The following is a 24394-nucleotide window of genomic DNA, read 5'->3' as shown; positions in this document are numbered from 1 at the left end:
GATAGTCAGTTTAAAGTCCTGAATTCCTGTGTCATATTCCTTTCAGGGCTTTGTACCTGTAAATGCAGGTGTCTACTTGTGTGCCTGTTCTTGCTCTTACATCAATTTTCTAATCACATCTCAAATTCCATAACATTCACCTCCATGTTCATTAATGTTGCCTGGGAGGCTGGTTTGGTAAGCATGAGAAGTGAGATGGGTTCTCTTGCTGCTCATCAAGCCCCTCACACACCTCTACCCAAAGAGTGGATCATAACCCTGATTGATTTTGGATGTACTGAACTTTTAAATACACTTTTTTTTTAAAACAAGGACATATAAGCCTGAAAATATAAATTTGTAGCTACCTGGAAAACCCTTTTATGAATTGCACAAAGCCCAGAGAGGGGACGTGCAACATTGCACCCGAAGAGTGTCAAGGGAATTGTATAGAGTAACACTTGAGGATGGGAAAAACTTCTGGCTGTAACAGGCTGTCCTTTTTTGAGGTATTTTAGGTGTTGGAGGTGATTGCCTCAAATTCCAAGAGCAGCAATCATTGTTTTCTATGCTGTTGCATTCATTTGAAACTTTGGAGAAAAGTCAAAACAACAGCACTTTTAATAAGGAGAGGAACAGGCAAAGGCAGCACATGGTCAGGTCAGTGCAGGAGAGAAAGAGAGAGAGAGAAAGAAAGAAACCCACACTGCTAACTGACACAGTAGTGAACCTGCACAGTTACTGCCTTTGCTATTTGAATTCATGTATCGCTAGATGTCAAGTGCACCTGGGAAAATTAACAAACAGTGAAATTCACAACTAATCTTGGAGGAACCTGTTTGGGAGAGGTCACAGCACAGAAACAGATAAGTGAATAGTTTTAAATGTGGCCTTGGGGAGTCTGCAGAAGTGAGGATTATATATTTTATTGAGATATGTCTCTTGATTAAACTTAAAAATATAAGCCATAAGTATTAAGTTAGTCTGGAGCAGTTTTATTTTAGAGGAATAAGTGTTATTTTCTGGCTCTGCAGATTGCAAGAAACAAAAGTGGCCCTTAGTAGAGTGATAAGCTATTCTTGTCGGATGTGGGAGTTTAGGGAGAGTTTGAGTTACTGAGGATTATATCTGCAATAAATGCCATTGGTTGTGAATCCTATCAGATCAAATGGAATGGATGGAGAGACAGTTAGAGGCAATGAGGAATTGACAAGAGCAAGGGGGTGTGATGGATGGCAGTTATAGGAAGGGAGAAAAGTCACAGACACAGTCACATAGATGGGTTGACTCCAGGAAAGGTAAGAGAGGTAGGCAAGTAGTGCAGGAGTCTTCCATGGCAATCCCCCTTTCAAACAAGTGTGCTGTTTTGGAAAATGTAGGGAGGTAATGAGTTCTCAGGGGAATGTAGCATGAACAGCCAAGTTTCTGGTACCGAGACTGGCTCTAATGCAATGAGGGGTACATTGGGTTCCAAGAGGTCGATTGTGTTAGGGCACACTCTAGTCCGAGGCACAGGCAGACGTTTCTGTGGCCAGCAGTGAAAAATCAGAATGGTGTGTTGCCTCCCTGGTGCCAGGATTAAGGATGTCTCAGGGAGAGAGCAGAATGTTCTCAAGGGAGAGAGGGGCCAGCAGGAAGTCTGTGTACACATTGGAACCAACAACATAGGAAGGGAAAAGGTTGAGATTCTGAAGGGAGAATACAGCGAGTTAGGCAGGAATTTAAAAAGGAGTAGTAATATCTGGATTACTCATGGTACTGGGAGCTAGTGAGGGTAAGAATAGGAGGATAGAGCAGATGAATGCATAGCTGAGGAGCTGGTTATGGGAGAAGGGTTCAAATTTTTGGATCATTGGAATCTCTTCTGGGGTAGAAGTGACCTGTACAAGAAAGACAGATTGTACCTGAATTGGAAGGGAGCTAATATACTGGCAGGGCGATTTGCGAGAGCTGCTCAGGAGGATTTAAACTAGTAAGGTGGGGGGGTGGGGGGAGAGGGGTGGAGTGGGAAGTAGTGTGGGACCCAGAGAGATAGTGAGGAAAGAAATCAATCTGTGACTGGTACAGTTGAGAAAAGAAGTGAGTCAAACAGTCAGGGCAGGCAGGGACAAAGCAGAGAACAAGGTAGGACTGATAGATTAAACTGCATTTATTTCAATGCAAGAGGCCTAACAGGGAAGGCAGATGAACTCAGGGCATGGGTAGGAACATGGGACTGGGATATCATAGCAATTACAGAGACATGGCTCAGGGATGGGTAGGACTGGCAGCTAATAGAGGGAAATTGAGAAACAAATTTGTAAGGAGAGCTCAGTTATCTGTAAGAATAATAGGGTGTTATGGTAGGGGATTTTAACTTTCCAAACATAGACTGGGACTACCATTGTGTTAAAGGTTTAGATGGAGAGGAATTTGTTAAGCTTGTACAAGGAAATTTTCTGATTCAGTATGTGGATGTACCTACAAGAGACATGCAAAACTTGACCTACTCTTGGGAAATAAGACAGGGCAGGTGACTGGGGAAGCACTTTGGGGCCAGCAACCATAATTCTATTCATTTTAAAATTGTGATGGAAAAAGATAGACCAGATCTAAAAGTTGAAGCTCTAAATTGGAGAAAGGCAAGGACTTTCAAAAGCTGATTGGGGGCAAATGTTCACAGGTAAAGGGATGGCTGGAAAATGGGAAGCCTTCTGAAATTAGATAACAAGAATCCAGAGAAAGTATATTCCTGTTAGGGTGAAAGGAAAGTCTGGTAGGTGGAGGGAATGATGGATAACAAAAGAAATTGAGGGTTTGGTGAAGAAAAAGGAGGAAGCATATGTCAGGTATACACAGGATAGATCAAATGAAGCCTTTGAAGAGAATAAAGGCAGTAGGATCATACTTAATAGGGAAATTAGGAGTGAACATGAGATAGATTTGGAAAATAGAGTTAAGGAGAATCCAAAGAGTTCTTACAAATACATTAAGGACAAAAGGGTAACTAGGGAGAAAGGTCAGGTAGCATCCAAGGAGCAGGAGAATCGACGTTTCGGGCATAAGCCCTTCTTCAGGAATGAGGAAGATATGCCAAGCAGGCTAAGATAAAAGGTAGGGGGGAGGGACTTGGGGGAGGGGCATTGGGAATGTGATAGGTGGAAGGAGGTTAAGGTGAGGGTGATAGACCAGAGAGGGAATGGGGGCGGAGAGGTCGGGAAGAAGATTGCAGGTCAAGGAGGTGGTGCTGAGTCTGAGGGTTGGGACTGAGATAAGGTGGGGGGGAGGTGAAATGAGGAAGCTGGAGAAATCTGCATTCATCCCTTGTAGTTGGAGGGTTGGTCCAGGTAAATTTGAGGTCAGGGTGGAAGGTGTTAGTAAAGTGGATGAACTGTTCAACCTCCTCGTGGGAGCACGAGGTAGCTTTCAACCTCCTCGTGGGAGCACGAGGTTGAACAGTTCATCCACTTTACTAACACCTTCCACCCCGACCTCAAATTTATCTGGACCAACCCTCCAACTACAAGGGATGAATGCAGATTTCTCCAGCTTACTCATTTCACCTCCCCCACCTTATCTCAGTCCCAACCCTCGGACTCAGCACCACCTTCTTGACCTCCTTCCACCCCGACCTCAAATTTACCTGGACCGTCTCAGACTCCTCCCTCCCCTTCCTAGACCTCTCCATTTCTATCTCGGGCAACCAACTCAACACGGACATTTACTATAAATCAACCGACTCCCACAGCTACCTAGATTACACCTTCTCCCACCCTGCCTCCTGTAAAAATGCCCATATTCCCAATTCCTTCGCCTCCGCCGCATCTGCTCCCAGGAGGACCAATTCCAATACCGAACAACCCAGATGGCCTCCTTCTTCAAAGGCTGCAATTTCCCCTCAGATGTGGTTGACAATGCTATCCACCGCATCTCCTCCACTTGCCGCTCCTCCACCCTTGAACCCCGCCCCTCCAATCGCCACCAGGACAGAACCCCACTGGTCCTCACCTACCACCCCACCAACCTCCAGATACATCGTATCATCCTTCGTCATTTCCGCCACCTCCAGACAGACCCCACCATCAAGGATATCTTTCCCTCCCCTATCAGCATTCTGGAAAGACCACTCCTTCCACGACTCCCTCGTCAGGTCCACACCCCCCACCAACCCAACCTCCACTCCCGGCACCTTCCCCTGCAACTGCAAGAAATGCAAAACTTGCGCCCACACCTCCCCCCTCACTTCCCTCCAAGGCCCCAAGGGATCTTTCCATATCCGTCACAAATTCACCTGCACCTCCACACACATCATTTACTGCATCCGCTGCACCCGATGTGGCCTCCTCTACATTGGGGAGACAGGCTGCCTACTTGTGGAACGTTTCAGAGAACACCTTTGGGACACCCGCACCAACCAACCCAACCACTTCCTCATTTCCCCTCCCACCACCTTTTCTCAGTCCCAACCCTCGGACTCAGCACCGCCTTCTTGACCTGCAATCTTCTTCCCGACCTCTCTGCCCCCACCCCCTCTCCGGCCTATCACCCTCACCTTAACCTCCTTCCACCTATCGCATTCCCAACACCCCTCCCCCAAGTCCCTCCTCCCTACCTTTTATCTTAGCCTGCTTGGCACACCTTCCTCATTCATGAAGAAGGGCTTATGCCCGAAACGTCGATTCTCCTGCTCCTTGGATGCTGCCTGACGTGCTGCGCTTTTCCAGCAACACATTTTTCAGCTCTGATCTCCAGCATCTGCAGTCCTCACTTTCTCCTAACTAGGGAGAGAATACGGCTCCTCAAAAATCAGCAAGGCAGCCTTTGTGTGGAGCTGCAGGAGATGGGGGAGATAACTACGGAAAAGGACATGGAAGATATAGAATGTAGGGGAATAGATAGTGACATCTTGAAAAATGTCCACATTACAGAGGAGGAAGTGCTGGATGTCTTGAAACACATAAAAGTGGATGAATCCCCAGAACCTGATCAGGTGTACCCTAGAACTCTGTGGGAAGCTAAGGAAGTGATTGCTGGGCCTCTTGCTGAGATATTTATATCATTGATAGTCACAGGTGAGGTGCCAGAAGACTGGAGGTTGGCTAACATGGTGCCAATATTTAAGAAAGGTGATAAGAACAAGCCAGGGAACTATAAACCAGAGAGCCTGACGTCAGTGGTGGGCAAGTTGTTAGAGGGAATCCTGAGGGACAGGATGCAGGAGTATTTGAAAAGGCAAGGACTGATTAGGGATAGTCAACATGGCTTTGTCCATCGGAAATCATGTCTCACAAACTTGATTGAGCTTTCTGAAGAAGTACCAAAGAGGCTTGATGAGGGCAGAGCAGTAGACGTGATCCATATGGACTTCAGTAAGGCATTTGACAAGGTTCCCCATTGGAGACTGGTTAGCAATGTAAGCTCTCACGGAATACATGGAGAACTAGCCATTTGGATACACAATTGGCTCAAAGGTCAAAGAAGAGGATGGTGGTGGAGGGTTGTTTTTCAGTTTGGAGGCCTGTGACCAGTGGAGTGTCACAAGGATCGGTGCTGGGTCCACTACTTTTTGTCATTTATATAAATGATTTGGTTGTGAGCATAAAAGGTATAGTTAGTAAGTTTGCAGATGACATCATAATTGGAGGTGTAGTGGACAATGAAGAAGGTTACCTCAGATTCACAAACAGGATCTTGATCAGGTCAGCCAAGGGGCTGAGGAGTGGCAGATGGAGTTTAATTCAGATAAATGCGAGGTGCTGCACTTTGGGAAAGCAATCTTAGCAGGACTTAAAAACTTAACGGTAAGGTCCTAGAGAGTGTTGCTGAACAAACAGACCTTGGAGTGCAGGTTCATAGCTCCTTAAAAGTGGAGTCACAGTAGATAGGATAGTGATGAAGGCGTTTGGTATGTTTTCCTTCACTGGTCAGAGTATTGAGTACAGGAGTTGGGAGGTCATGCTGCAGCTATACAGGACATTGGTTAGGCCACTGTTGGAATGTTGCATGCAATTCTGGTCTCCTTCCTATCAGAAGGATTTTGTGAAACTTGAAAAGGGTCAGAAAAGATTTATAAGGATGAAGCCAGGGTTGGAGGATTTGTGCTATCAGGAGAGGTTGAGTAGGCTTGGGCTGTTTGCCCTGGAGCATCGGAGGCTGAGGGGTAACCTGATAGAGGTTTATAAAATTATGAGGGGCATGGATAGGGTAAATAGACAAGGTCTTTTCCCTGAGGTGGGGGAGTCCAGAATTAGTGGACATTGGTTTAGGGTAAGAGGGGAAAGATATAAAAGAGACCGAAGGGGCAACTTTTTCACATAGAGGGTGGTGCTTGTATGGAATGAGCTGCCAGGGGAAGTGGTGGAGGCTGGTACAATTGCAACATTTAAAAGGTATCTGAATGGTTATATGAATAGGAAAGCTTTGGAGGGATCTGGGCCGAGTGCTGGCAGGTGGGACTAGATTGGGTTGGGATATCTGGCCAGCATGGACAAGTTGGACCGAAGGGTCTGTTTCCGTGCTGTACATCTCTCTGACTTTGTGATTTCAAAGGGAGGGATACAATTCAAAATACTGTGATCTCCTATGGCTAGAGATAATGAGTGGCTAATGTCCCCCATCAGCAGGAAATAATGTCTTGTGATTTTGTGGCCCCAACTGTGACAATGAGTTAAAAGAAGGACAGTTCTGGGTAGGAAACTTGTTTAAACTTTACCCACTAGACACCCTCCGTCTGCAGGGAGAAAGAAATCAAGTTTCTCTCTCTCTCTGATTGCTGAGATGAGGTCTAGCCAGCAAACCTACTTTTGAAGGAAACTGGACAAAATTCTTTCAGCTAACTTCAGAATCGAGAATCTCCAAACAACTGTTCATAGAGTCCTACAGCACAGAGACGCTAACCCCATTTCCCTGCACTTGACCCATGTCCTTCTAAGGTAAAAACAATGACTGCAGATGCTGGAAACCAGATTCTGGATCAGTGGTGCTGGAAGAGCACAGCAGTTCAGGCAGCATCCAACGAGGAGCGAAATCGACGTTTTTGCTATCCATGTCTTCGTCCAAATGCCTTTTAAATGTTGGTAGTGTACCCACCTCAACCACTTTTGCTGACAGCTCAATTACCAAAGACTGCATTCCCAGGATCTCCCCCTCGATGGTCATGATGTTTCATTATCTATTCAACATGGAAAGTCCAGACACTGAATCGTATTTTGTTTCACTTTAACTTTATGGTCTCACTTTATATTACTAATTTTCATGAATATGTGTCATGTTTTTAATGTTTCTTCTTTCATGTTTAAGTAGCTCATAAACTCACTCCTTCTTAAAGCTCAAGAAATGCTGGTTTAATTGGCTCCTTTTGTAGTGCTTATCCATAGATCCCTGAAGATGCAGAACAGATAAAGAGGATAGTTAATAAAGCATATTGGACATCTGTTTTTATCAGTTGTGGCATAGATTATAAGAGCAGGGAGATTATGCTGGAGCTCTACAGAACTAGCTGGCGTACTGTGTGCAGTTCTGGTCACCACACTGTGGGAAGGACAGTGATTGCACTAGAGGGGGTGCAGAGGAGATCCATCAGGATGTTACCTGGGATGGAGCATTTCTGAGATAAAGAGAGGATCCTTCAGCCAGAGGGTGGTGAATCAATGGAAATCCCTGCCGTAGAAGGCAGTGTGTATTTAAGACTGAGATAGATACGTTCTTGATTGTCAAAGGGTTCAAGGGTAATGGGCGAAAGCAGGAGAATGGGGTTGAGAAACTGATTAGCCATGATTGAATGGTGGAGCAGACTCAATGGGCTGAATGGCCTAATGTCTGCTTCTATGTCTTATGGTCTTATAGTTGAGCTTGGGTTGCTTTCTCTAGAGCAGAGAAGATTGAAGAGGGACCTGATGGAGGTGTATAAGATTATGAAGGGCATGGACAGGGTGACCAGAAAGCAGCTGCCTCCCTTAGTTGAAGGGTCAAGAACAAGGGGACATCATTTTAAAGTGAACAGCAGGAGGTTTAGAAGGGACGGAGTGGCTGGGTCTGGAATGCACTGCCTGGGAGGACTGTTGAGGCTAGAAACTTCACAACCTTTAAAAAGGAATTAGCAGAAGAATTGAAGTGTCATAACAGTTAAGTCTATGGGCCTAATGTGGGGAAGTGGGACTAGTGTAAGTTGCAGTACATCTTTGATGATACAGGCTAGATGGGCCAAGCACCTCTTCTGTACGATATGGTTCTCTGATTCTTTTAAAATATAAGTTTGGCTCATCCAGGAGCATTACCACTTGGGCGTATCCCATCCAGAATTAGAATGGATTGGGATATCCTGACCCAGGGATTGGATGTAAAACCATAGACATATATTATTGTCTCTCAGGAGCAACCTCCAGCCGTCTGCCCAGAGCAAGGGAAAAAAACAAACACATTGCTGGCCTGGAATTTCTAGAGTGGCGATTTGAACCAACAATCACTCACACCAAGACAACAAGGTTACCCATTGAGTCACAGCTGACAGTCTCAGGCATCAATGGGTATTATCCAGGGACATGTTGGAAAGAACTAGGACCCAGCCATAGTGTGAAATTCTTTTTGGAGAGGGGATAGTGAATACCCCTCTGAGGCACAGCTTAAAGGCTCTTCCACACAAAGCCACTCTCCCATTCTAAAACTTAATTCCTTTCCTTCTGATCATTATATCACTGGAATTACTGCACTAATTAGCTCCCCGGTAATATCTTATTTTATTTTGACTCCAGTCATTGCTACTGGGAATTAGTCCAAAAATACAGTCTGGGACATTGGATTCGCAAAATAAAATGGGGTGGAGGATTCTCTGAACCCAACACACTGCGTATTCAGCAATTAATATTTGTACAGCAGGTAAAGCATCACCAGGAAACAGGCGGATAGTGAGTAGAGCAAAGTCCAAGGTCTGTATTCTTAATGGCTTGAAGTGATTCAGAGCTTAAAGGTTGTCATGGTGACAATGACACTTGAGTATGAGATAGCAAGCTAACAAACTACACCTAACTGAAGTACACTATTCTGTCAAGTAGTTTGTGGTGGGGGCAGGATGGAGATGGTACCCTACATCAAGGACACTGACTGTAGTACATGATGTAGTTAATCTGTCTATCCAGAACGTTTTATTGAATATACACACATGATATGGAGATCAGGGAGAGGCTCCCACCTGACCATCTTTGAGAAAGATCTACTGGTTGTGGTTGTTGGAGGTCAACTCCCGACATCTCTGTGGGCGTTCCTCAGGGTAGTGTTCTAGGCCCAACCATCTTCAACTGCTTCATCAATGACCTTCCCTCCATCATAAGGTTAGAAGGGGGATGTTCACCGATGATTGCACAATGTTCAGCACCATGTTCAGGTACTGAAGCAGTCTGTGTTCAAATGCAATAAGGTCTGCACAATATCCAGGGCTTGGCTGAAAAGTGGTAAGTAACATTGATGCCACCCAAATGCAGATAATGACCATCTCAAACAAGGGAGAAGCAGTATCACTGTGAGTGGGAAAGAATCTGATTATCATCCCTTAATGTCCAATAAAATGACCATATTTGAATGATACACCATCACCAGAATCTAAATGGGACTAACCTTATAAATACTGTAGCTGCAAAAGCAGGTCTTTATTAAGAATCCTGCTGTGAATAATACATTTCCTGTCTCCCCATTGATCTACAGGGCTCAAGTCAGCAGTGTGATGGATACTTGCCTGGATGGGTGCAGCTCCAGCAACACTTCAGAAACTTGACACCATCCATAATAAAACAGCCTACTTGACTGGCACCAGCTCCAGCACGTGCATCATTTACTCCCTGACTGACGCTCAGCGTACATTGTTTCTCCTTTCCATTTGGTAGTTCTTGTGAATTGTCCCAATGAATACAAGACAAACAGCTACGACAATCTGTCCTTTTTCAGCAATACTCATTGATATAGATTATAAATGGCTGTCTCAAGCACTAATCCTTGTGGCACTCTACTAGTCACAGTGTGCCAACCTGAAAAAGTCCCATTTATTCTATCTCTATTCATTATCCAATGCTCAATCAATGCCAATATATTATTCCTAGTCCCATGAGTCCTAATTTTGTGTAACAACCTCTTGTGCGACACCTTACCAAGGTTCCTATGTGTACATATACATTATGCTCACATACACACTTCTGTATAAAGCCTTGTACACCCACGCACGGCAGGGAAGCACTTAGAGTCTGCACTGTGATAACGTCAATACTGCAGCCCACACACAGTTGAAACTTTGTCTGTTCCTGCATTGACATCCAAGGCCTTCACTCCCACACACATCAGCAGGGAACACGTGATACATTCCTCCTTTGCTCCTCCCCCACCCCTTCTAATATTGGCTTCTGCTTCCTCCTGAATCACTGGGTTTGATCGGAGCCAGTCCGGGGTGCATTCTCATTTTCTCCCTTTCTATCCTGAAGGCGATCCTTACATTTCGGAAATCCTCAGAACTCACCGCAAAGGAGCCGCTAATTACTGCGTGAGCTGGGAAGAATAGCAACTGAGCAGCCCCCCCACTCTCCATTAGATCGGGGGGAGGGGGTCCATTATTGCATGGAACAAGGGGAAGCTTTTCAGCCCCTTTAATCCTACTACGCCATTCCATTAAGTTATGGCTGACTCAACTTCACTCCCCCTTAATTCCATTTGCCTTGATACCCAACACTAACATATTGGATAAACCACTCGGCTCAGATAACTCTCTCTGAGGCACCATTAGAGTACAGAGGCTTTCCCTCTTCCTCCCACCCCATTGCTTCGCTCTGAGACACTCCTTTCCCAGGCTCGGGCTTCATGTACCGTGCTATTGGTTGTGAGTTATGGATAGGGGCTCTAGTTGGACAGCTAGGGAGAGGCAATGAAAACTGCCCTGAATGAAAAGTCAATCCATCTCCCGGGGTGATGTTGCGCCTGGGCGCTGTCAGGGTGAATCTGGTGGTAAATCCTCTCCCACCAGGAGAGGTCATCCACTTTTAAAAGGCCCTCATGATTCTCTGGAGGGAGGGGAGTTCTATATGTCCTCTGAACACTTTCGAACGAAACTTTAAGCCAAGGCCTGGTTTTCCCTCTTACGAGATATGCGAGATATCCCAGGACCATTAGTCCAGGAAGAACATAGCAGTGTCCTTGTCAATATCTATCCTGCAACCAACGTTCCCCAAACCCACTACCCTCAAATCCCACACTGTTATTAGTGGGAGCTTGATGTGCTGCATTCCCACATTACAGCAGGGACTACGCTTCAGAAGGATTTCATTGGCGGTAATGTGCTTTGACACGTCTAGAGCTTGTGAAAGGCGCCATCGAAATGCAACCGCCTTCTCCCGAGAAAGGGTTAACTACCTCGGCGGGTGCGAGCATGGTACCGCTCGGTCACCTTCCCAACCTATTGTTTACAGATAAACAAAGAGGTATTGGCGTCTTTATTTTCTGACGCAGGACAATAAAACGTCAGCAAGAGACGAAAGTACTAATCAGGAGAGAACAAGAGCAGTAATGGGTTGTAGAGCCTGCAGAGAGTTCAGCTCCCAACCCCCCCCCCCCCCCCCCAGAAACACCAACAATGACGGACTAAATTCCTGGACACCAAGTAGGAAAAGAAATCATAAGGGGAGTTTTGGATTCTCAATGAATACTCCTTTACTAATTACTAACACATTACCATTGGGGGCAGATAGACTGGATCAAGATTTATCCAACCCGAAAATCTCTGGATTTTCTCTTGCTGCTTCGAATCCCATATTTTGCAGCAGGTCACACACGATGGAACTCAGGACAATTTGTAACCTCCTGGTCGATGATGTGCCTACCCCCAGGATGCCTGACCGCCACGGTGGGGGGGGGGGTTTCAGGGTGGGACGGCTTAGGGAAAGTCTTTAGGTATGGGGAGGCCGGCAGTACCTCTGTCAGATGTGGGAGTTACTAACGGAGAAAGGAGAAACTGCCTCAAGGTGACGGCAATCACCCCCTGAACAGCTTGGAGAGGGTTCGACTCTGAAAGAAGCCTCAGCCACATGGTAATCATGGTTCCAATGGATAGGCAGGAGACATAGCTGTGGCGTTATGGATAAGGAGGGAGTTAGGGGAGGCGAGGTGGATGAAACACAGTCTGCTCCGCTCTGCCTCCGTTTCCGTGATTTGGCTTCGAGATTTCCCGTTAATGTGTGCCGCCATGTAATTGGTCAATCAGTCTACACTGCCGCTGTGGGCAGCTCGGTCCACATCAAAGCGGGAATCTGGCTTCGGGGGGATTGCAGACTGGCCTGCCTCTGGCCCAGCCTTCACAAGCAATATCTCTAACCCTGTGCTGTCCCTGTCCTGGGAGTGTTTGATGGGGACAGTGTAGAGGTAGCTTTACTTTGTATCGAATCTCGTGCTTTCCCTGCCCTAGGAATAGAAGATTTTGGAAATCAAGCAGGAATGTTTAATTGTGGCAAAATGTCAGCCATGATGCTAACAAATGGTATAGGACAGTGTTGAGGGGCCAAATTGCCAACTCTTCCTAATTCCTATGTAGAAAAAGTCCTGGGTTTCTAACTGACTTAAGGAACGCAATGTAAAGCAAGGAGACTTCCTGCTGAGTATAGCTTTGCTTAGTTCAATCTAGCAGAACTGTCATTCACTTACCCGCCCTAGTCAATAGGTTAATCAGGAGCACCAATTTATATAAAGCCTTAGACTTTTAAGGCTATTTTTGTGGTTGCTGAGCAACAGTGCGTTACATCTGCATGAAGTGAGAGGTGTGTGTCTAACCACTGGACACTGCTGTCCTGTGTCTGGGAGGCAGAAGCTTCCAGTTTCCCATGACATCGGGAATGCCTCGAGACTGTTTCTGCTCAGATCTGGGACAGGTCAGTCTCAGTTCAAGCAGGGAATGAGACCATCGCCTATAACAAGGACTGAGAAAGGGAGAATGAACGGCATTTGCGCAGCATTTTAATAACCTCAGGACTTTCCAAAGCACTTTACAGCCAATTAACCCCCCTTTTTTTTGGAAATGTAAACATTGATAGAATTTAAAGAATGTAAATTGCAAGAAAAAACAGCACGTGATTAGATACAGTGTAAAGCTCCCTCTAATCTGTCTCTCTCCCCACTCCCCGTCTATCAAACTCTCCCAGGACAGGGACAGCACGGGGTTAGATACATAGTAAAGTTCCCTATGCACTGTTCCCATGAAACAATCTAATCCCCATCAAATGAGTAACAAGGCTATTGATAGGAAAAAGTTACACATTCTCAGAACAATAGAGTGTTTGAAACCGAACAAAATTGGAGACATTACATTAGTGTGGAAACAGGCCCTTCGGGCCAACAAGTCCACACCGACCCGCCGAAGCGCAACCCACCCAGACCCCTACATTTACCCCTTACCTAACACTACCCCTTACCTAACACTACGGGCAATTTAGCATGGCCAATTCACCTGACCTGCACATCTTTGTGACTGTGGGAGGAAACCGGAGCACCCGGAGGAAACCCACGCAGACACGGGGAGAATGTGCAAACTCCACACAGACAGTCGCCTGAGGCGGTAATTGAACCTGGGTCTCAGGCGCTGTGAGGCAGCAGTGCTAACCACTGTGCCACCGTGCCGCCCACATGGTGGGGGAGGGATGGCTATGTATTCTCAAACCCCCTGTGCTTTTGCCAGGTTGGGGCATGAAGCACAAAAGTAGATTAGTGACAAGAAACGTCTTCAAATCTCCAATTCAACCTCAACTGGAATGTTGTAGCTAAGCTGGGCTCTAACTTGGAGGATGTGAAGGCATTAAAGAGGGTACAGTAAAGATTCAGGAGAATGGTTCCAGGGATGTGAAATTTCAATGCTGAAATTGGAGCAGGTGGGATTTGAACCCCAGCCCTCCAGACCCACAATCAATGTGCCTCTTCAGCCCTTCCTACTCTCCGTGTTCCTTGAGATGAAACAAGCAACAGAGGAAATGAGATTAATGAGCAGCAACAATTTTATTTTTTATTCATTCATGGAATGTGAGCATTACTGGTTGGACCAACATTTATTGCCCATCCCTAATTGCCCCAGAGGGGAGCTAAGAAACAACCACATTGCTGTGGTTAAATGTAGGCCAGATCAGTTAAGGATGGCAGTTTCCTTCCCAAAGAACATTAGTGAACCAGATGAGTTTTTCTGACAATCAACAATGGTTTCATTGTTATTATTAGACTCTTAATTCGAGATTAGTATTTTGTGGCAGGATTTGAATCCGGGTCCCCGGCACGTTACCTGGATCTCTTTTCAATAGTCGAGTGATAATACCACCCTCGGCATCACCTACCCCCGAATTAAATGAAGACGAGTTTAAAATTTAACGGGCTTCTAAGTGGAAGGGAGGATGTTGTTGTTGAAGGAGGTACAGAGCACTCCATGGGGAGAATGTGGGAGTGAGATGAGCGTCTAAATTTGTCCACATTGGGGGGTTGGCGGAGGGGGTTGCTGTGATGGGTTTAGGTTTATATCCCATTTGGTTTCATGCTGTTGACTTCAATGGAACATAAAATTGGGCAGGTAGAGGAGAAGCAGCTCAGCTAAATCTGTCTCATTCCCTGCACCCAGACTGGTCAATATTAGGTTTGATTCTGGCTCCACCAGTCCTCTGGGAACCACAAATCCCAACGCAGTTAGTCATAGAGTCCTAGAGATGTACTGCATGGAAACAGACCCTTTGCTGAAACTCATCCATGCCAATCAGATATCCTAAATTAATCTAGTCCCATTTGCCAGCACTTGGCCCATATACCTTTAAACCCTTGGAGCGGGAGAATCGATGTTTCCGGCCAGAGCCCTTCATCAGAAATGAGGTCCTCATTCCTGATGAAGGACTCCAGCCCGACACTTCGATTCTCCTGCTCCTCAGGTGCTGCCTGATCAGCTGTGCTTTTCCAGCACCACACACTCACCTCTGATCTCCAGCATCTGCAGACCTCACTTTCTCCCTCTAAACCCTTCCTATTCATATACCCATCCAGATACCTTTCACACAATGCTTCCTACGGGAGATGTGAGTGAGTGTGTGTGTAATCACTGGAAAAGTGAAGGACATCTTGGACCTTGTTACAAGTGTACTAGCAGTTACTACAATAACAAGAAAGTCTTACTACAATTGTATATTTGAGCCCACATCATGCCCCATTCTGATCTGCATGTCGCAGGAGAAACACTTACAGTGGGGGCAGCATGGCGAAGATTGGTCTTTGAAGGGGGCGAGAGAGTTGTGCTATGGCTGGAGGCTGAGTAAATTGGATCTGTAGTTTCTGGAATTTAGAAGAATGAGGGGGTAATATCATTTGAAACATACAAGATTCTGACAGCGATTAACAGCCTGGACACTAGGGCTGGGGAATCTAGATGATTCAAACACATTCTCAGGCCAAGAGGTTGATCATGATCTTATTGAACATTTAAGGGGATGAATGGCTTAATCTTTTCCCGATTTCTTATGTTCTTCTTGTCCATTAGCAAGTGGTTGATCTTGTGATGCATGGTCCCGTGACATTGATCATTTTGAGGTGATGGCCTTATGGGATTATCACTATACTGGGAACTTGGGTTCCAATCCCACCATGGTAGATGGTGGAATTTGAATCCAATTAAAAATCTAATGATGACCATGAACCCATTGTCAGAAAAACCCACCTGATCCACTATTGCCCTTTAAGCGAAGGAAACTGCCACCCTTACCTGGTCTGGCCTACATTAACTTACGAGGAACGGCTGAGGATCCTGGGATTGTATTCATTGGAGTTTAGAAGATTAAGGGGAGATCTAATAGAAAATTACAAGATAATACATGGCTTGGAAAGGGTGAACGCTAGGAAATTGTTTCTGTTAGGCGAAAAGACTAGGACCTGTAGACACAGCCTTAGAATTAGAGGGGGTAAATTCAGAACAGAAATGCAGAGACATTTCTTCAGCCAGAGAGTGGTGGGCCTGTGGAATTCATTGCCGCAGAGTGCAGTGGAGGCCGGGACGCTAAACATCTTCAAGGCAGAGATTGATAAATTCTTGATGTCACAAGAAATTAAGGGCTACGGGGAGAATGCAGGTAAGTGGAGTTGAAATGCCCATCAGCCATGATTGAATGGTGGAGTGGACTCGATGGGCCGAATGGCCTTACTTCCACTCCTATGGTCTTATGGTCTTATGTGACTCCAGAGCCACAGCAATGTGGTTGACTGTTAACTGCCCTCTGGAGCAATTGGGGTGGGCAATAAATGTTGGTCCAGCCAATGACACTCACATCCCATGAATGAATATAAAGGAAAAATATGACCTGTTCAGTTCAGTTGTCTGGGTTGTTGGTTTACAGAGCAGGGGGATGCCAACAGTGTGCGTTCAATTCCCATCACCGGTTTGGGGGTTACCATGAAGGACTCATCCCCAACCTCTTCCCTCGCTTGAGGTCTGGTGGCCTTCACGTTAAATCACCACCAGTCGCTTCTCTCCAAGAAGAGAGCAGGCCCTATTATATGGCAAGACTATGGCGGTACCACACGACCCGTGAGCAAGTGCTAGTTGATAATGTGATATTGATCATGTCCTGTGGTCCACTGCAGTATTGGTTCAGTTTGTCAGTATTACTGAAGGCAAACAAAATACATTTTTTCTTTCATTTGGAAGTGTTATCTCATCCAACCGAATAGCCTTTCGCGTCAATGTGGCCGTTTTTATCGATTAATCACCATCAGGAAATCTCACTGTTTCCAATCGATTAACATAAAGCCCTTTAAGGGCAAACTAAATATGTTTCCATTTTCCTTTCTTTTTAACATCGCAAACAACTAAACTGTTTTTAACAACCAACCGCTCCCACGAGTAAGGTAAATCAGCCATGTGGACAATTGAACATTTACATGCAAAGCCCATTATGAACATACACAATTTAGATCCCAGTGATAAAATGACACAGATGAAGGTCATTTACTCGTAAATCCATGAATTAAAGGATAACTTATAAGTTGAACCATGACCGATTGTCTGACTTAGAGTCAAAGAGATGACTTGTTTCCGATTTATTTCAAACGCTTTCTTTACCAAATCTTTGTCTCGTCATATCCCTCCTTTCTCTCCATCGGACCTTTTTTTTATTGCAGCCTCCCTCTCTTCCCTAGCTATATTAGCCCTGTCCTATTTCTTTCTCTGTCCTCATAACTGAACAGGTTAATTAGAAAAATATCTAAGGAAGAGCAATGGGCAAAGAAGGGTAAGCAACAGATTAGCTTGAGTTAGAATGAAAAGCAGAACAGGTTAGAGAGGCTGAATGGCCTCCTTTTGTTCCTAGATCATCTTGCCTTGCCACAATATTAGCCAGTGTATTTCCACTTGGCTCAGTTCGCCTGAAGGAAGAAACCTAGCCGTTAAAAAGCTCGTGGAGGTCAAAACATTGATACTTACCTTCAGCCACTTACACACACACACACACACAGCTATACCCTAATCACCAACTCTGCCACTTACACACACACACAGCTATACCCTAATCACCAACGCTGCCACTTACACACACACACACACACACAGCTATACCCTAATCACCAACTCTGCCAATATCCTGGGAACAAATCCCAAAGTTGGGCTTGAATGCCAACTGTAATGCAGCAGTTGCCATGGCAACTCAATTCATGCTGAATTAAGTTTCCAAAATTGCTCTCCACAAGAATAAATGAAAGTCTGGGAGCCTGTTACTGAAGGAGCACTCCATTAACACTTAAACTGTAATCTGCAGCTTTTTGCATATGTAACCAACATAATCCAGATGCTCTGTTATGGAAACATAAAAAATGCTTGTTGAGAGAAATTTATGCTGCCTCCAACACCGCACTGTTCCTGTCCTGAAAGAGTTTGATGGGGACTGTGCCAAGGGAGCTTTATATATCTAACCCCATCCTGTCCTGTCCTGGGAGTGTTTGATGAGGACAATGCAGAGAGAGCTTTACTCTATATCTAACCTCGTGTTGTGCCTGTCCTGGGAGTGGGCGCATGGAATGGAAAATGTTCTAATCTGTACTTTTTCTTGTCAAGGGGAGGGGTACAGAAGATTCACTCCAGAATACTGCTGTTCAGAGTGTGTTTCTCTCCGCTGGCTCAGGTTTGCAGGTACATTTCATGGAAGACTGCCTGACAAAATTCTCCCTGCGCCTTGTACTCAGGGCCATCCATCCTCTTATAGCTCTCTGCAGTGTGTGTGAGTCAGCAGGGAACTGAAAGAAGGCTTGGTGAAAGCCTCAGATAATAACCAGTGACTCAGAAGCCAATTACTAAAATATAAAGAAAATACTGAAAAAGAGTGGCTGCAGTATAAAAGCTCTGAAATCTGTGCTCCTTCCCCTCTGGTGCAGTGTCTGATGAAGATTACTGTGGCAGTTAGATGCAGAGGTCCATAGATAAAGACCACAGCATTATGGAAATCCTTTCCCAACAATGATACAGGTGCCACAATATCTGCAGGCTCTTGTTGGGTTTGTGTGTGAACTCATCCCAGCGTTTATCAATGAGCCCTGACTTTAGCCATTACAGAAACCAGTGCGCGCGGAGGAGCAGAGCTCAAGCCACCTACCAAGTATCCTCTGCCAAAGGTGCAGCTATTCAATTTAAATGCTTCATTGCAATTTCTGAACTTTTCCCTGTTTCATCATAGAATCATAGAATCCCTACATAGAGTCATAGAGTCGTAGAGATGTACAGCATGGAAACAGACCCTTCAGTCTAACTTGTCCATGTCGACCAGATATCCCAACCTAATCTAGTCCTATTTGCCAGCATTTGGCCCATATCCCTCTCAACCCTTCCTATTCGAATACCCACCCAGATGCCTTTTAAATGTTGTAATTTTACCAGCCTCCACCACTTCCTCTGGCAGCTCATTCCATACAGGTACCACCCTCTGCGTGAAAAAGTTGCTCCTTAGCTCCCTTTTATATCTTTCCCCTCTCACCTAAACCTATTCCCTCTAGTTCTGGACTCCCCCATCCCAGGAAAAATACCTTGTCTATTTACCCTATCTATGCCCCTCATGATTTTATAAATCTCTATAAGGTCACCCCTGAATCTTCAACGCTCCAGGGAAAACAGCCCCAGCCTATTCAACCTCTCCCTAAGCTAAAATTCTCCAACCCTCACAACATCCTTGTAAATCTTTTCTGAACCCTTTCAAGTTTCACAACATCCTTCCGAAAGGAAGGAGACCAGAATTACACTCAATATTCCAACAGTGCCCTTACCAATGTCCTGTACAGCCACAACATGACCTCCCAACATCTGTACTCAATACTCTGACCAATAAAGGAAAGCATACCAAACGCCTTCTTCACTATCCTATCTACCTGTGACTCTACTGAAGCAGGCCATTTGGCCCGTCGAGTCCACACTGACTCTCTGAAGAGCAGCCCACCCAGACTCACCCCTTTATCCTATTCCTGTAACCCTACATTGGAAGTTCTTCCCTCTCTTTCACTTCTTGGTCTTCAAATCTCTTTGAAAGTGTGCTAATACTTTGACACAAAATAGCTGCACTTTCCTGCTTTCCATTATCAATTCCCCAGACTCAACCTCTAGAGTGTAAAGTAGAATCTCAGCCTGCTGATGGATCAGAACTCGAGATTTAGTTCCCTTCTGATAGAGTACGCCACACATCTGATATTTTTACTGACAGTCACTTAAAAAGTTAACCCCAGTCAACAGCTATGTTTCCCACTAATTTATTTTCTGCTACTCAGATCTCCGAGGTCTGCGCATTGCAGAGTCAATACACCATCAAGCCATCGATGTATATGGGACCGCGGCAGCTACACAGCTTAAAGAGAATGGTAGTGAGCAGCTTAACCATTGATACTCCGGCATAGAGGAACAGAAGAAACAAAAGCAGGAGCAAGGCTTTGAGTCCATTGAGCTTCCTTTGGTATTGAACGAGATCAAAACTGATTCCCTGGCTCAAAATCAGGTTACCTCACTACCCCCATATCTCTTGGTATCTTTGATACAGAGGAAGGGTGGCTCAGCGGTTAGAACTGCTGCCGCACAGCTCCAGGGACCCAGGTTCGATTCCAGCCTTGGGTGACTTTGTGGGAGTTTACACATTCTCCACGTGTTGCGTGGGTTTCCTCTGGGCGCTCTGGCTTCGTCCCACAACCCAAAGCTGTGCAGGTTAGGGTGAATTGGCTGTGCTAAATTGCCCATAATGTTCAGTGATATGTAGGTTAAGTGCATTAGTCGGGGTAAATGTAGAGTAATTGTGGATGAGTTACTCTTCAGAGGCTCAGTGTGGACTTGTTGGGCCGAATGACCTGTTTCCACACTGTAGGGATTCTATGGCCAACATTAACTTTTCTTACTCTTTTGCTATTTAAATACTTGTAGAAGCTCATACTGTCTGTCTTTATATTATGACCAAGCTTTCCCTCATACTTTAGATTATTACCTTAGAGATTCTGTTTATTAACTAAGCCTGGGGTCCTAATGCTCTCTATGAGAACGTCTTTCCTAGCCCAACCTCTATCATTGGTCTACACATTGACCATGACATCTGGATCCTCCACATCCCACTGCAAGTTCTTCTACAGCCCTGAGCATATGTCTCGAACCCTGGCATGGGGCAACACGGCTGCCTGAGTCCAGCTCTCAGCTGTCGAGAACAGTGCCTATCCTCTGATTAAATTCCGTTCTACTACCATGGTCTCATTGTGCATACAACACCACCTGAATGGCTTCCTGTATCACAGCACCATGATCAGTTCACTCATCCACCCTGCAGCTCTGACTCTCATCCATACAGGTGCAAGAGCCTTTGAGAGGAGAGGGACTGTTCCACTTCTACCTTCTCAATTCTCATAGCCACACCTTTCTGTCCCTAATCATGGAACAAATCAGATGAGGGTATCCTGAGGGCTGGATCAAGGATTGCAGATAACTTTCCCCCCATTTCAGCCTGCAGTATCTGCATCTTGTCCTCCCTCCTCATTGATTCTGAATTAAAGTTCCTTGAGTACCAGACATTTACTGTAGATAGTGGAGCCTTGGATTACACTGGCCTCCATTTTCCTCATCTACTACAGCTGCATCACATCACCTAGCCATATTTATTCTTTGTGAATTAATTATTTCTCAATTCATAATAAATAAACACTACTACTAATGACAAGCTTTACTATTATTAATAACTATAACTAGTCAAAACTTCAGGGTTTTAAAAGTTAAATGAGAAAACATGCTTACCAATCAATCACCTGGATAATTATCCAGGAAATGTTACACAAATTAAGACCTCATCTGGGTAAGCCTATAACTGAATCCCCAACAGCTCGAATCCTAACTCCCACCCAACTCCGACCCAACCCAACTGTCACTGCTCCAACCTTACAACCCTTCCGAATCTGATTAATCCCTAACTATCTCCCACAAACAACCCCACTACCTCATTGACCTACCCTTACCAGACCTGAAAAGCCCTCTAACTAGACTACCCCTGTCCAATCTCCTCAACCACTCCCTTACCTCTCTCAACCATTCACTAACTTTCAAACTGGAGCTCTAAATATTCTCTACAGCAACTTGTGCCTCACAATCGGACAAAATAGCAACACTGGGTATTTCCTGTCTCCCCTGGACTCCGCTTTGACAGAGATCCCCAATGAACACTACACTGTGCATTCCTGGCAAAACCAGGCATAAAAGATCCCAGAAGAAATGCACATCAGTCAGGCATTGGGGTGAAATTGTTGAGTACATCAGCAATCCAATTATTGTTGTCATTACTTGGAAGGTCTGGACCAACATTAAGATTCTATAAGAATGCAAGTTGTTGTTGATATTGGCAGAAATACCTTGATCAGAAGCTCAGTGAAAGCATTCCTTATCTCCCTTTACTTCTATCAAGTGTAAAAATCAAATTTAAAATGATTTAAAGTTAATTTCAGAGTTTTCCAGTGGGTAAACACACCATCTGGGACTCAGCCCAGGAGATCTGAGGCTAGTCAAGCGCTGATGATTGACTTTTTGGAATGAGGTTAATCATGGTGAAATTGCAAATAAAACAAAAAAAAAGTTTACTAAATGATGTTTCGCTAATTTGCTTCACCTTCCCTAGTGCACACATCTATGTCTCTTGCATAGAGCCAACAGTGTGCTGGAAATACCTCGAATCCTGCCTTCACCACATCGTATGCTAACACAGTTACACATACTTACTGCCTCCTTGTTTGCATTTAGCTTCAGAATCCCAGATACTCCCTTCTGCCCACAGACGGTCAAGTGCAAGGGAAAGCTCAGTCAGTTTCATTCTTTAGAAATCATGGGGCCAGCCGCAACAGGAGTACTGGACCCAATTCTAGGCACGGTGATTGGAGTCAATTTGTCAAGGTCTTGGAAAGGGTGCAGAGGAGATTTATAAGAATAGTACAAGATCAGGGACAACAAGTGTGCAAAGGGACAGGAGAAGCTGGGGTTGTTCCTCTTAGAGAAGACAAAATAAGGACCGAGTTAACAGAAATGTTCAAAATTGTGCAGGATTTAGAGTGTTACAGTTATGGAGTTATGTTATGTTTTGGGATTTATATTTGTATTTATGACAGAATTAAATGGGCCTTGGGACCTGTTCTGAAATCTGCCTGACAGCAAGCCTGGGTAATTTAATTATTAAAGATCAAAGGAAGACTTAGATTATTTTGCTGGGAGGAAAGTGCAAAGTATTTACTCTGAGACAATGGCAGCAGCACTTGAGCTACTAGTCAAGACCGTGAGCCTCAAAAATTGACAAAGTAATGAGAATGTTGAGTTGTAATATGTGGTGCCTTAAATTGTGCATTAAATTCCAAGATTAAAGACATAGGAAATGCTGGAGCAACTCAGCCGGCCTGGCAGCAAATGTGGAGAGAGAAACAGAGAGAAGGATTCAAGTTTGATTTGATGCTTCCTCAGAACTGAAAAAGCCATAATGTGAGCAGAATAATAGATTTGTGATGTAAAACTGACACTCAGATGACAGACCAGTAGGCTACACTGCAAGGATTAGCACTTGGATAAGTGGAAGATACTGCAAATTTACTAATCAGACCACCAACATTTTCATCCAGATAATTTCTATATATTACAAACAACAGTGATCCCAGCACTGATCCCTATGGAACACCACTGGTCACAGGCCTCCAGTCAGAAAAACACCACTCCACACCCACTCTCTATCTTCTATTGCCAAGCCAATTTTATATCCAACTTACTAACTCACCATGGATTCCATGTGATTTAAATTCTGGACCAGCCTACCATGAGGGACCTTGACAAATGCTTTAGTAGGAAGTTAAAGAATTTTTTTTCTAGAACAGGGAAGGCTGAGACTGGAGATTATAAAGGTCTTTAAGATTATGAAGTGGTTTAAGAGAATAGACAGAGATGTAGGGCCAATGTTAATGGTTTGGTTGCAATCTTGATATGGAATTCATCTCAGAATCAGGATTCTGCAAGTGATTGTGGATGGAGCATTGTTCACTTTTGACCAATTTGGAAAAAAACCCCCAAAAACCCAAGCCAATTTGGAATGGTGGCAGGACCAGGAAAGCAGAAGGTTCAAACAGAGAGCTCACGATGATGTCCCACTTAAGAGATGGGCAATGCTGAAGTGAGCAAGTATTTCTGAGGGGCATTTCAAACATGGGGAGACATCTGTGCCTCAGTTCTGAAGAAGAAACATTTCAAATCTGAAAAGTTAATTCTGTTTCTCTCTTCACGGATGCTGCCGGACTTGCTGAGTTTCCCCAGCACTTGCTGTTTTTATTTCATATTTCCAGCATTCACAGTCCTGGAATCCACATTATAGGAGGGATGTGATAGCACAAGAGAGGATGCAGAGGAGATTTACTAGAATATTGCCTGAGCTGGAGAGTTTCAGCTATGAAGAGAGATTGGACAGACAGAGGTTGGTGTCCTGAGAGCAGAGGAAATTGAGGGGGGGACATGATTGAGAAGTATAAAGTTATGAGTGTCATAGACAGGGTAGACAGGAAGAAATATTTTCCCTTAATGGAGAGATCAATGAGTGGAAACAATAGATGTAAGGTAAGGGGCAGGAGATTTGAAGAGGATGTGAGGAACTCATTACCTGTGAGGGTGGAAGAGGCAGAAATCTTCAGTACATTAAGAAGTATTTAGATGTGAATTTGAAAAGCCCAGACATTCAAGGCTCTGGGTCAAGTGCTGGAAAATGGGATTAGAATAGTTAGTTATTTTTGACTGACATGGACGTAATGGGCTGAACAGCCTTTCTCTGTGATGCAGATCTCTATCTATGACTCTGTGACACAGTATTTTGCTTTTGTGTGACATTCCAACTTTGATTCCTGTAACAATTTCTAAACTGTGTCCAAAGAACTGGGAAAACTGATCCTG

General features: G+C 44.8%; 1 protein-coding gene across 6 annotated transcripts in view; it reads right to left on the bottom strand.

The window, feature by feature from the left end:
- The window catches only part of LOC122565478 (3',5'-cyclic-AMP phosphodiesterase 4C-like), a 357513-nt gene that overhangs the window by 227443 nt on the left and 105676 nt on the right, over positions 1 to 24394 (bottom strand). The window lies entirely within an intron of this gene.

This window comes from Chiloscyllium plagiosum, unplaced genomic scaffold (genome assembly GCF_037043375.1).
Source record: "Chiloscyllium plagiosum isolate Xiang-an unplaced genomic scaffold, Cpla_swu_hap1 HiC_scaffold_28, whole genome shotgun sequence".
Classification (NCBI taxonomy): domain Eukaryota; kingdom Metazoa; phylum Chordata; class Chondrichthyes; order Orectolobiformes; family Hemiscylliidae; genus Chiloscyllium; species Chiloscyllium plagiosum.
This window is presented reverse-complemented; position numbering and strand designations above follow the sequence as displayed.